Below are 12613 nucleotides of genomic sequence, written 5' to 3'. Positions count from 1 at the left end.
CTTGAATTCTTAGAAATTTGAATCAATTCTCTATATATTTTAGAAATGAGGCCTCTATGAGAACACTTAAATGTAAAAGTTGTTTTTCCAATGTATTACTTCCCTTATAATCTTGTCTGCATTAGTTTTGTTTGTACAAAAAAAATTAACATAATCAAAATTATCTATTTTGTATTCAATAATGTATTCCAGTTTTTCTTTGGTCACAAATTCCTTCCTTCTAAACAGATCTGAGAGGTAAACTATCCTATGTTCTTCTAATTTGCTTAATATCACTCTTTATGTCTAAACTATGAACCCATTTGTTTTCTTTTTTTTCTTTTTTCTGGCTGAGGCAATTGGAGTTAAGTGACTTGCCCTGGGTCACACAGCTAGGAAGTGTTAAGTGTCTGAGTCCTGATTTGACCTCAGGTCCCCTGGACTTCAGGGCTGGTCCTCTATTCACTTTGCCACCTAGTTGCCCCTATGAACCCCTTTCTACCTTATCTTGGACTTAGGTGTTAGGTGTGGGTCAGTGCCTAGTTTCTGCCATACTAGTTTCCAATTTTCCCAGCAATTTTTGTCAAATAATGAGTTCATATCACAAAAGCTGGGGCACTTTTTTTCTTTTTTTAACTTTTTTTTTTTTTTAAATTTATGGAATACAACAAGCATTTTCATAACAGTAAAATGAAAAAAAAAAGGATGCTTGTACATGAATCCACAAATCTATTATTATGTAACTTGTCATTCTTTTCAAATGCACAACAAAATTATCTTGTAAATTTCTTTTTCTCCTTTTTTCCTTTTTTTCTTTCCTCCTTCCTTCCCTAGAGATGGCTTCCATTAGATACAAATATAATTGTTTGTGTGTGTATAATTGTTTATGCATTAATATGTATATAAATATAAACTCCTATTTATCAGCTCTACTCTGAATCCAGATAGCATCTTTCCTAATATGTCTTTTTTTAGGTAATTTGGGTATTGTAATAGTCAAAATGACTTATTCACTCAGTTGTCCTTAATACAATATTGTTGTTACTTTATGCAGTGTTCTCCTGGTTCTGTTCATTTTGCTCTTCATTATTTAATGGAAATAATTTCATTTTTTTTCTCTCCCTAAGATTATTAAGCTCATCATTTCTTATAGCATCACAATCATATAACACAACTTGAGGATATTCCCCAATTGATGGATATCCCTGCATTTCTGCTTATTTTCCACCACAAAAAAATTATTACAAACATTTTAGAACACATACTTGTTTCTTTTTACCTAATCCTCTTTGGACATAGATTTATTAGTGGTATTGTTGGGTCAAAGGGCATGCGTAGTTTAATAACTCTTTGGACATAATCACAAATTGCTCTCAAAATGGAGTACTTTTTTTTTTTTTCTTTTCTTTTTTTTTTTTAATTTCCCCCTGCAACCAATTTATTCAATCTGGTAGGTGTAAAATGATATCTCAACTTGCTTTAATTTGTATTTCTCTAATCAATAATGTTTTATATATTTTTTTGATATCTTCATTTGAAAACTGCTTGTTCATATTCTTTGACCTTTTATCAATTAGGGAATGCCTCATATTCTTACAAAGCTCTTTCTATATTTTAGATAGGACTCATTTATCTGATAAGATATTTATAATCTTCCACAAATTTCTTCTTTCTTTCTGATCTTGGCTACACTTGTTTTATTTTTACAAAGTATTTTTTTTAATTTAATGTAATTGAAATTATCCATTTTTCACATAACTTTGTTTTTTGTCTCTTGTTTATTCATAAATTTTTCACTTATCCATAAGTCTGAGAAGTAATATACTTCTCCTAATTTTCTTGTAAAAATTCTCTATATTTATGTTGTATGTACATTATGACCTTATCTGGGAAATGATGTAAGATATTGGTCTATGCCCAGTTTATGCTATGCCATTTTCCAGTTTTTCTAACTCTTTATATCAGTCAAAGACAAGATCATTAGATTTAATGATCTTGTTTGCTCCTATATATTGTATGTCTACACTAGTCCATTGATCTACCATTCTACTTTTTAGCTGGTTCCAGATAAGTTTTAATATTTACTGCTCCTACCAGAACTAAAATTATATTGTAAAGAAACAGTCATCAAAACCATCTAGCTAAGAAATAGGATGGTATATCAGTGGAACTGGTTAAATATGAATGATATAATAATTATTATAGTGACCTACTGTTTAATAAACCCAAAGACTCCAGCTTCCATAATAACATCACACGATTTGACAAAAATTGCTGAGAACACTGTGAAATATGTCATAAGCCAAGCATAGACCTACTTCTCACACCCCATACCAAAATAAGGTCAAAATGGGTATATGATTTAGGCATAAAATGTAATACTATAAGGAAATTAGGAGAGCAAGGTACAGATTACTTATCAGGTCTTTGGAGAAGGAAGGAATTTATAGCCAAAGAAGAATTAGAGAATATTATGAAATACAAAATAAATAAATATGATTACATTAAATTAAAAAGGGTTTGCATAAACAAAATTAATGAAGCCAAGATTAAAAAGGAAGCAGAAAGCTGGGAAATTTTTTTCATAGTCAGTGCTTCTGATAAAGACCTCATTTCTAAAATATGTAGAGAATTGACTCAAATTTATAAATGATAAATGGTTGAAGAATATGAACAGATACTTTTCAGATGAAGAAATTAAAATCATTTATAATCATATGAAAAATCCTTTAAATCATTATTGATTAGAGAAATGCAAATTGGAATGGATGTGAGAAAACTGAGACACTAAAGCTTTGTGGTGGAGTTGTGAAATCATCCAACTATTTGGAAAGCAATTTGGAACTATGCACAAAGTTCTATCAAAGTTTGCATATCCTTTGATTCTGTAGTACCACTACTGAGTATCTCCCAAAGAAATCATAAAAGATCAGGAAGGACCTACATGTACAAAAATGTTTATAGTGGCTCTTTTTGTGGTAGCAAGAAATTGAACAATGAACAGAGCCCAATCATTTGGAGAAAGGCTGAATAAGTTATAGTATATGAAACTAATGGAATATTATTATTGTATTAAAAATGATGAACAAGCTAGTTTTAGAAAGATTTGTAAAAATTTGCATGAACTGATATAAAGTGGAACAAACAGAATTAGGAAAACATTGTGTACAACAGTAGCAGGATTGTGGGATGATCAAGAATGATATATTTGGTTCTTCTGAGTGGTTCAGTGATCCAAGGCAATCCCAATAAACTTTGGATGGAAAATGCCATCTGCATCTAGAAAAAGACTATGGAAATTGAAAGTAGTTCAACACATACTATTTTTACTTTTTTTTCCTCATGGTTTTTCCCTTTTGTTCTGATTTTTCTCTCCCAAATACATATAGAAATATGTTTTTTAAAAAGTGTACATGAAAAACAATAACAAAAAAAATTTTTTTCCTGTAACTGGGGGAAAAAATTACTGCTTTTGTAATATAATATAAGATCTGCTATTGCTAAACCTCCTTTATTTATATTTTTCCCAAAATTTCTTTTGCTATTCATGAATTTTGGTTTTTTTCTAAATGAATTCTGTTATCACTTTTTTTTCTAATCCAGTAATTTATTTATTTAGTAATTTAACTGGTATGGTATTGAATATATAAATTAGTTTGGGTAAAATTTTAATTTTAATTTTATTGATCCTGCTACCCATGAAAAAATTCATATTTCTCCAACTATTTAAATCTAACTTTACTTGTATATAAGTTATTTTGTTGTTGCTTTTTTGTTTATATAGTTCTTGGGTTTGTTTTGGCACATGTACTTTCAGGTACACATTACTATATACTGTTTTATGGTATATTATTTCAACTTTAAAAAGGAATTTTCTTTGTTATTTGAAGATTTTCATTTCTGACACATAGGAATGCTGATTATTTATATGGAATTACTTTATATCCTGCTACTTTGCTAAAATTATTATTTCAGATAATTAGTTGAGTCTTTAGAATTTTCCAAGTATATAATGCTATTATCTGCCAAAGATATTCCCAATTTCCTATTCTGATTCCTTCTGCTTTTTTCTTCTCTTCTTTTTTCCTTTTATTCTCTTATTTCTTTTCTAATTCTCACAAACATTTTTAATTTTCATTGTTCACCTTTTCTTAAGTCTAGATAATCAACACAGTAGTAAATTAAACCTGATTTATAGTATTTACTATTTTTGAAATGTAAATGCTCATAATGAAATTGAATAATTAGATCTTATGAACTATTTAGAGTTTGCTACAGCAGAGTACTGTCTGCTAATCTCCCTTTAACTAACACCCCCTGTTAAAATTCCTCCATTCCCTTATTCTGCTACTTTTCCCATTTTTTTACAACTCTTCATGCTAAGTGCCCACAGGAGTGATTATCCCTTCACTGTTCATCCTTGAACTTGTTAAGGACACAACACTTTCTTTTGCCTTCCAACTCCCTTTTCCCCATTTATGGTATTACTCTCTTGTTCTGCACTGTTGTCTCACACAATATATTGATTCACTTGTGTTGTTTTTGGGGGGAGAGGAGGTTTTCCAAGGAGGAAGGGGTGGGACTCATTCCATGGTGCTTCAGGTTTATATCTGTTATCTCTGTTTATATTTCTTTGTTCACCTTTTACCTTCAATGCTCTTATTTGCTTTTAAATTTCTTGATGACAACTCTTATTTATTTTTGTTTTTGTTTTAATTCTTATCTTGTAGTCTTTCCTTATAAATATATAAGGTTTATCCCATAGAAGGAATGTTGAAAGAGCAAGATAAGACACTTCTTGGCTTTTATTTACATAGGAGGAGGTAGTGCCTATATCTGGGAGAATTCAACTCCATACAAATATCAGAGTGGTGGTGTAATGTTAGCTTATTCATAATAGACTCCTAAGATTTCCTCATAGTTGGTTGGTATTTTAATGGGAGATGTGATAATTGTTGCTTTAAGTATTAAGCTACTGGAGGAAAAACATTTGTTCATGATATGTATGTATATGTGCATAGATATATACATATATGTGTATACATATATAAAGGTAAACACTTATATGTTGCATATTTTTAAAAGCCATATGTAATATTTTTTAAAAATAATTATTTCTATTGTATTGTTTAAATGCTGTATTTTTATGTTCACCTTTATGTATTCACGTAGTGATAGAAAACAATCAATAACAAAGGTGAAAGTTGTTATAAATAATAAAAAAGGTATTAGAGTATGATGAACAACACCATTTGCCTGGTCTATCGATTGTTTTGTTGAATTAGAAAGAGAAGGCATTGAGAAATGTAAATAAATCCTGGGTAAAAATACGTTGAATGAGATCAAACAGTAATCAGATAGTTTAAAATCAATATTGAAAAAAATCATTAAAAATACAGGTTTCTTGGGGGAATTTTTCTTTGTTAAATATAGTTATTTTCATAACTCCCTTATGTCCCAAAGAAAATAAATAATCAATAGAAGTAAACAGTATGGTCAGCTAGAAATCAGGTTTACTAATAGCTTCATTTTAAAATGAAGTCTCCCACCTCCATTCTTTGATCACCTTCCACTGTCTTGAGCTGTTGCATTTGCTGAAAAACCTAGCTTTTTATCTTAATGTTGTGACTTTAAAACATTTCTATCATAATACAAAATTTAAAATTTCATAGTATTAGTAAGTTTCAGCAAGGCTTATTGAATATGTAAGGTTGCCTGAAATTCTTGATTTTAATGAAAATGTTAAAAAAGCTGATGATTAAGAATTTTAATATTTAGAGGCAGAAGGGACCTTAAGAAAGGCGGCACATTTGGCCGCTTAATACTTGTGCCATTTCAAGTCAATCACCTAACCAGTGTGGGTTTTTGTTTCCTCATCTATAAAATTAGAGATTTGGCAGAGGGCAGTGGTTTCTGAACTTTACTCACTAGGGAAAAAAATATTCCTGAGAAAGCATCCTCATTAGGAAGGTGGTAGTGTTTTCTCTGTAGAATTTATAGTCAAAGGAATTCTATTCAAATCCAGACTTATTTGTCACCTACATGGTCTTTAGCATGTTACTTAAAGTGAGCTGCATCTTAATTCCTCAACTGTAACAAAGGATTAGATTAGATGCCTTGAAGTACTGTCTTGTTCCAAATTTAGGATTTTGTGACTATATAACTATGAATAAAGTAGGTAGATATACTAAAGTTGCATATATACCAAATATATAAAATAGAAATTAAAAGAATGAGAAAAAATAAATATTTTAAATTATCTTATCACACAGTATTGGAAAGATAAATACTGAAGATGAAGCTTAAATATTTTTTACCATACAATGAGAAGACAGAACTCATTGGAAAAACAAATAAAAATCTCTGAGTTTGGGAAAGATTGAAGTCAAAAGAAGTAAAGTTAGTGAGGAAAATCATAATGCTTCCATTTTTTCCAGTTTCTAAAATGTTTATTATTTTTTATATTGTTTCCAAAGATATCAGGCTTTATACTTTTTAATCAGGAATATTTGAAAGTCCTTTTTTATGTTAAAAGTCCATTTCTTTTATACTTATAGGACTATAATCAAGTGTTTTTATAAGTTATTTTGATTTTAAGGCTTTCTTTTTTTCTTTCTTTCTTTTTTAAGATTTTGGAATAGCTTATTGTAATATTCCCTCTCTGTTATCAAGTTGCAGCACTGATTTTTTGAATTTATTATTTCTAGCTTGTTATGGTATTATTTTTAACCTGACATGGAAGTTCTGAATTTTGATTTCAAAATTATGTGTTTTCAATTTTGAATTTATTTTGGAAGGGACAAATAGATTCTTATTTTCACTTTATTTTCCACTTCAAATATATCTAGACAATTTTTTAAGGACTTCTTGAAATGTGGCATCCAGGTTTCTCTCTTTAGTCATGGTTTTCAGGGAGACTATTAATATTTAAATTATTTCTTCTAAACCTGTTTTCCAGGTTCTACATCGTAACTGTTCAGTCTTTTGACTTGAAAATACATGTGATCAAACTATTGTGTTCTCCCTGAGGTTTTATTTGTCCTTGGGAAATTACTTTCTCTATTTGAATTTACCTCTTGGACTTCTCTTAACCACATTGTATTTCTTCACTGTGTTCCAGAGATTTCTTCAAATTTCATATATTTCGTTAACTGAGACTTTGTGTCAAAGTCAAGCTCTTTTCCTTCCCATGATCTTGAATGAGATGGATTAGCCTTATAGGTCCTATTCCCTTTCTAATGTGGATACCATCCTAGTGCAGTTCTGGAATAGGGAGACACTAATGCTAGACTCTGCCCTTCAATGAAATCCTTAACTTTCTACTTCTCTCTGCCAGCAGTCCCATATAATTTTTATCAGTGGCCTGATTTCTATGGTTTCTCTTTGCATAGAATCTTGAGAGTTGGCTCTATCCCTTTCTTTTGTCCTAATGTACCACAATCAAATAGAGCATATTTTCCTCCTGATTATAGGACTCTTGAAAATCTGTCCTGCATGATTCAGCTTGGAATTTTGTTGTTGTTTAAATGTTCCACTATCTGTTTTTACCTCTTTTGTATGATGACTTTGTGAGGCTAGTTTTGTCCCCTGAATTGTTCTTACTGGTCTTCTGAGTTCACATTTGGGATATCTCGAACTAGATCAACATCTTAAAATCAGCATTTAAAATTGAACTCCTTATCCCTCCCTCCTAAAAACAAAAATAAACAAAACATCTGCCTTATTTAATGCCATTATATTACTGTTAAGGCTACTACCTTTCCCAATCTCTTGAGTATCAACCTTGACTCCTGATTTTCATTTTTATATTATATTATATTATATTATATTATATTATATTATATTATATTATATTATATTATATTATATTATATTATATTATATTATATTATATTATATTATATTATATTATATTATATTATTTTATATTATTTTATATTATACTATATTATATTATATATAGGTGATTTGTTGCAAAATCTTGACACTTTTACTTCCAAAAAATCTATCATACGCAATCACTTCCTTGGTTCAGGCCCTCTTCACTTTTGACTTGGAGTATTGAAAGAGCTTTAAAATCAGTCTTCTTTGTCTTTCTTCAATCTAATTATATCCTTAACTCAGCCTCCATGGTGATTTTCCTAAAACAGTGATCTGCACATATTAGGCCCCTACTCAATAAATTATAGGGATTCCCAATTACCGTATGAATCACATGTTGGCCATTTAATATTCTTCACAACCAGGTTCTTTCAATATTTTCAGTCTTCTTATATTATATATTACATTCTCCATATACTAACATTCAGTGTCTTGTCTCCATGCTATAATATGCAAGAATATTATTTATTGTCATCTAAATCACTCTTTTGCTAGCATTCTGAAGGACATAGTTTGCATAATATTAATGCAGGAGGCCATTCTTTATCTCCCCAGTTACTTGTTCCTTCCCCTTTTAAATCATATCCTATATGTTACCTTTTCTCTATGTATTTACATATTATTTCCTCCATTAGAATGCTAGTTTCCTGAGAGTAAAGACCTTTAACCTATCTTAATATCTTTAGTACTTAGCACTGAACTTGCAAGAAAGTGCTTAAAAATGCTTGTTTATTACTCTCTAGTTCCTTTTTAGATCTTGGCTATTATGTGTCCTAATTCTTGGATTCCCTAGAACCTAAATTTACATTGCTCTCTTTTTCATAACTATCTTCATTTATATTTCAACAGCACATTTCTTCATACTTGAATAATTCTAACAGGATTGGGGTTTTATTTGTTTGATTTCTTTTATCATATTCTTGGGAAAGGTTTTATCTTAGCTTTTCTTTGAAATTTGTAAAGATATTTTACTCTGAGATGAAAGAGAGTCACTCTTTCCACAGATCTGATTCTTTGAAATGAAGCAGCCATGTCTAGTTGTTTCCTATATTCAGAATTTTCAATTCAAACACAAGTAAAAGACCATAATTTTCCTCACTCATACTTTGTAAGTTCAGTGATTTAGAGGTCTTCTTGGATGCATCAAAGATCTTAAAATAGATCACATTTTCTCTACTCTACCTTTCTTACAAAGAATTCCATCATCTAATACATTTATCATAATGCTTTCATGTTCATGCCAAGAGAATTTTCAGTGAAGGAGGGAGAAACTATCAACACTGCAAGACACTCTTTTTTCAGCACTATGACAGAGTTGATGGTCTAGTGAATCTTTAAGACATTGCTTTCCTCTCTGCTTTCTCTCCTCCCTCACCAAATGAAATAGCTTTTTGGCTCTTCCTTGAATACATACAACCTTAATTTATTGAATTAAATGCTATATCTCTTACCAACTACCACCTCTTATTGCAAAATGATTAGAAGATTTAATTTTTGTTTGGGCATTTAAACTGTCTTATAGTAACAGAACACATTGGTTGGTTGACTTAAGACATTTTTTTTTTTCCTATAAATTACCTGAATGGGTATCCTTGTGCATGTTTCCTTTCTCAATTATGGTATGAACTTTGGGTAACATTGGGATATACTTATATGATTTGCTTTTAGCACTGAGGCCAAACATGTTTTTAGCATGTGGATATGTGAAAGATAAGGTCACTTCAGAGCAATCTTCCTCTCCATTTTTTGTTTCCTCTGGAGCCAGCTGGACTACACATTCAGTTTCAGTGAGAAATAGAATGAAATTGTGATGATAACACTTGTTTCCAAGCCACATAATTAAAGAGCTTTCATGATTTTTTTCTTTTATTTAAGGAAAACAAATAACTTAAAAGAATAAAGTGAAGCATTGGTTTAGCTGATTACTTTGGCTTAATGTAGTTAATTGGTTCTGGAATCCTTATGAGAATAAGACAAATCTACTGTGTATGACATAGTTTGGCTGCTTCTGGGGGTAGCATTGATTAGAGTCATTACTCATACTTGAAACTTATATCACCTGGGCCAATTCTAAGATTCTTAAACAAAATACTTATTCTCAGGGTTTTTAATTCCCTAGCTATTAATCAATCTGGGTCTCACAATTTGTGTGACCTTGTATCAGAGAATCCACACTCCCTCCTTCTTCCTCTTCCCTCAGAATTTTGAGCAATTTAGAATTTTTTTTCCTTTAACATATGATATAATCCTCTGAGATATGAGAGGCACATTCATGTTTTTTTTTTTTTTCCTTGTTTTTAAACCACTTTTATGTAACTTATGAATGAAGTGTACTTGAAAGCTATCTCATAAGATAGAAACAGTGTTCTGAAAACTGAGTGAAGGTCAGCTGTGCCTCGGGCCCAAGTTTCTTTCTCTAGAAATCATGTAGTTTGCAAAGACTGGAATGATATAGCTCTTTTCTTTGTGAGAATAAGTTACAGCCATCTTGGCATTAAAACTCTCATATAGGGTAATTTAGTGATCCTAAAAATGTTATTGGGTTAGAAGTTTTTCCTCATTTATGACTTAGAATATGAGGTCACTAATCAGGTCAGAGGTACAGTGTATAGGGAGTGTTACCCCAGACCCATATATAATCATTGTCTGCTTACGGTACCTGGACTTTCCTTGTCTGACTACTTGGTGGGAGATGATCTTTTTCATGAGATAGAAATAAAACTCCTTTCTGCTTCTACTTTGACAATCCCCTTGATATTTGAGCTGGTGATCTTTGTCCCAACATTTAGAGCCCTTGGTCTCCCTTTGATAGCCCCTCAGCAGAGAGCTCAGCTTGCATGGTCTGAGTTCATCCTGGGAACATAAAATCCAGTGGAGTCTTATGTTTTTGATTCTTTTAGTAAAGTTTCTAAAAGAAGCTTTAGGTTTAGGCTCATGTTAAGTGGATAACAACCTTTCTAGCAGAAATGAAATAGCTTTTTCTTCTATCCTAGAAAATGATTAATGATGAGATTTGGGGTGGAGGATAAGAGATGCCTTAACAGCAATGGGATCCCCTGATGGTGGCAGGCTCTGTCAAGGAACTCGCAAATTTCAATAAATACCAGCCCAAGGTTTGTGGCAAAGAATGGGTTTATTTGCACTAAGAAACTGTTGGAATTCATGGGAGAGCTGCTGGAATACACGGGAGCCACCTGACAGGGTTGCTGGAGAAACACCCTAGACCTGCAGAATGGATCTTCTCTTGTGAGAGGATGATTCAAGGAGACTGAGAGGCAGTTGCTGTTCTCTGACCTCTGACTGAGAGGCCATTGCGATAATTGGCCTCTATCCTCTTCCCTCTGCCTCCAGTTTATCTCATTCCCAGTCTGCAACACCTATGTCAGCAAAGGCCGCCCTGCAACTCCTTCAGATGTTATGATCCACAGATGTGGAGGCTCTCGGAGAATTGACCTATCTCTTAACAATAAAGCAACTTTTAAGAAAGACTTCTTAGCGAGCAACACTGAATATCTTCAGCAATGGGCATCCTGTTAGGACTTCTGCGAAGATGTCTGGGCATACAGCCCTAGATATATTGGGACTTTCTTTGATCTTTGGCCCCCAAACCTGGGGCCTAATCTCTGGATGAATCTGAGAGACTGGTTTTCAAGTTAATTCAATTCAAAATTGAATCAGATCACTTCTTATGGGAGTTTCCTTTATGGACATGAGGGTGTACCCCTCCTAGGGGAGAAGTTGAGACCCCAAATCACCTTTCTACATAGATTAAAGGAAATAGTTTCACGGGGCCCCCCAAAGGTTAAAGGGAACACAATTTACATCATTTTCCCTCTTCAAGCAGTCCAGTCCCAAATTCTTTTGGGGTCACAGGACAAAGGTCTCATTTTCTGTAGCTGCTTCAAGTTGACAAGGGTCATAGAGCTGTCACTATATTCAATGGGGGTTTGGGCCAGGAGGGGAAGTGCAAGATCTGAATATGGCAGCAGCTCAGGCTAGGAGATATGGAGTGATTTATGATCTTCAGACTGAAGGAGTAGTTAGAAGTTCATAGCTTGGAGCCTAGAGGAAACAAATCTCAGAAGCAGATTAAAAGTGGGGTGTCATCCAGGGTAGAGATGGTGATATTTGGGAATGGGCCTCTGTGGGCTGCCTTAAGGATACTGATAGCCCACCCAACAATCCTGAACACCCCCACTGTAATGCTGGAGAAACTGAGGCTAGATAGAGATTAGAGAGTTTTTAATAATTTATTTGAAAGGGAGAGATTGTGCTGGGGCATGTTGCCTCTAGGGCTGATGTCCAAAGCATCTAGCAACTAATATGGGCTTCCCATTAAGTATATATACACACAAGTCTCTAAGCTACCAGGGAGTAGACCAAGCCAGGGCAGAGTCAGAGCACTGAAATCGGGAAAGGACTATCAATCCAGTTCTGACTGGGTGAGTAGAGGCACTGGTCTGATAAGTTGGGATAAAGAAGAACAATGATAGAATGGGGGTAGATACCAGACATTCTCATAAGAAGGGAAGGGCTGGGGTCATGATGTCTAAGATAGAAGGTTTTTCTCTTTATCTGGATCATGATGAGTAGGAGGGAGGGGTGGTGTTACAGGATTGAGCAGAACAATTAGGAATTGAGGCAGAACAATTCAGGGAAACAGACAGTACAATTTAGGGAAAGTGAGGCAGGACAATTATGGCACAACACCACTGTCCAGGGAACTTCCTAAATGAAAGGCTAAGAAGGAGTT

This window comes from Sminthopsis crassicaudata, chromosome 6 (genome assembly GCF_048593235.1).
Source record: "Sminthopsis crassicaudata isolate SCR6 chromosome 6, ASM4859323v1, whole genome shotgun sequence".
Classification (NCBI taxonomy): domain Eukaryota; kingdom Metazoa; phylum Chordata; class Mammalia; order Dasyuromorphia; family Dasyuridae; genus Sminthopsis; species Sminthopsis crassicaudata.
This window is presented reverse-complemented; position numbering follows the sequence as displayed.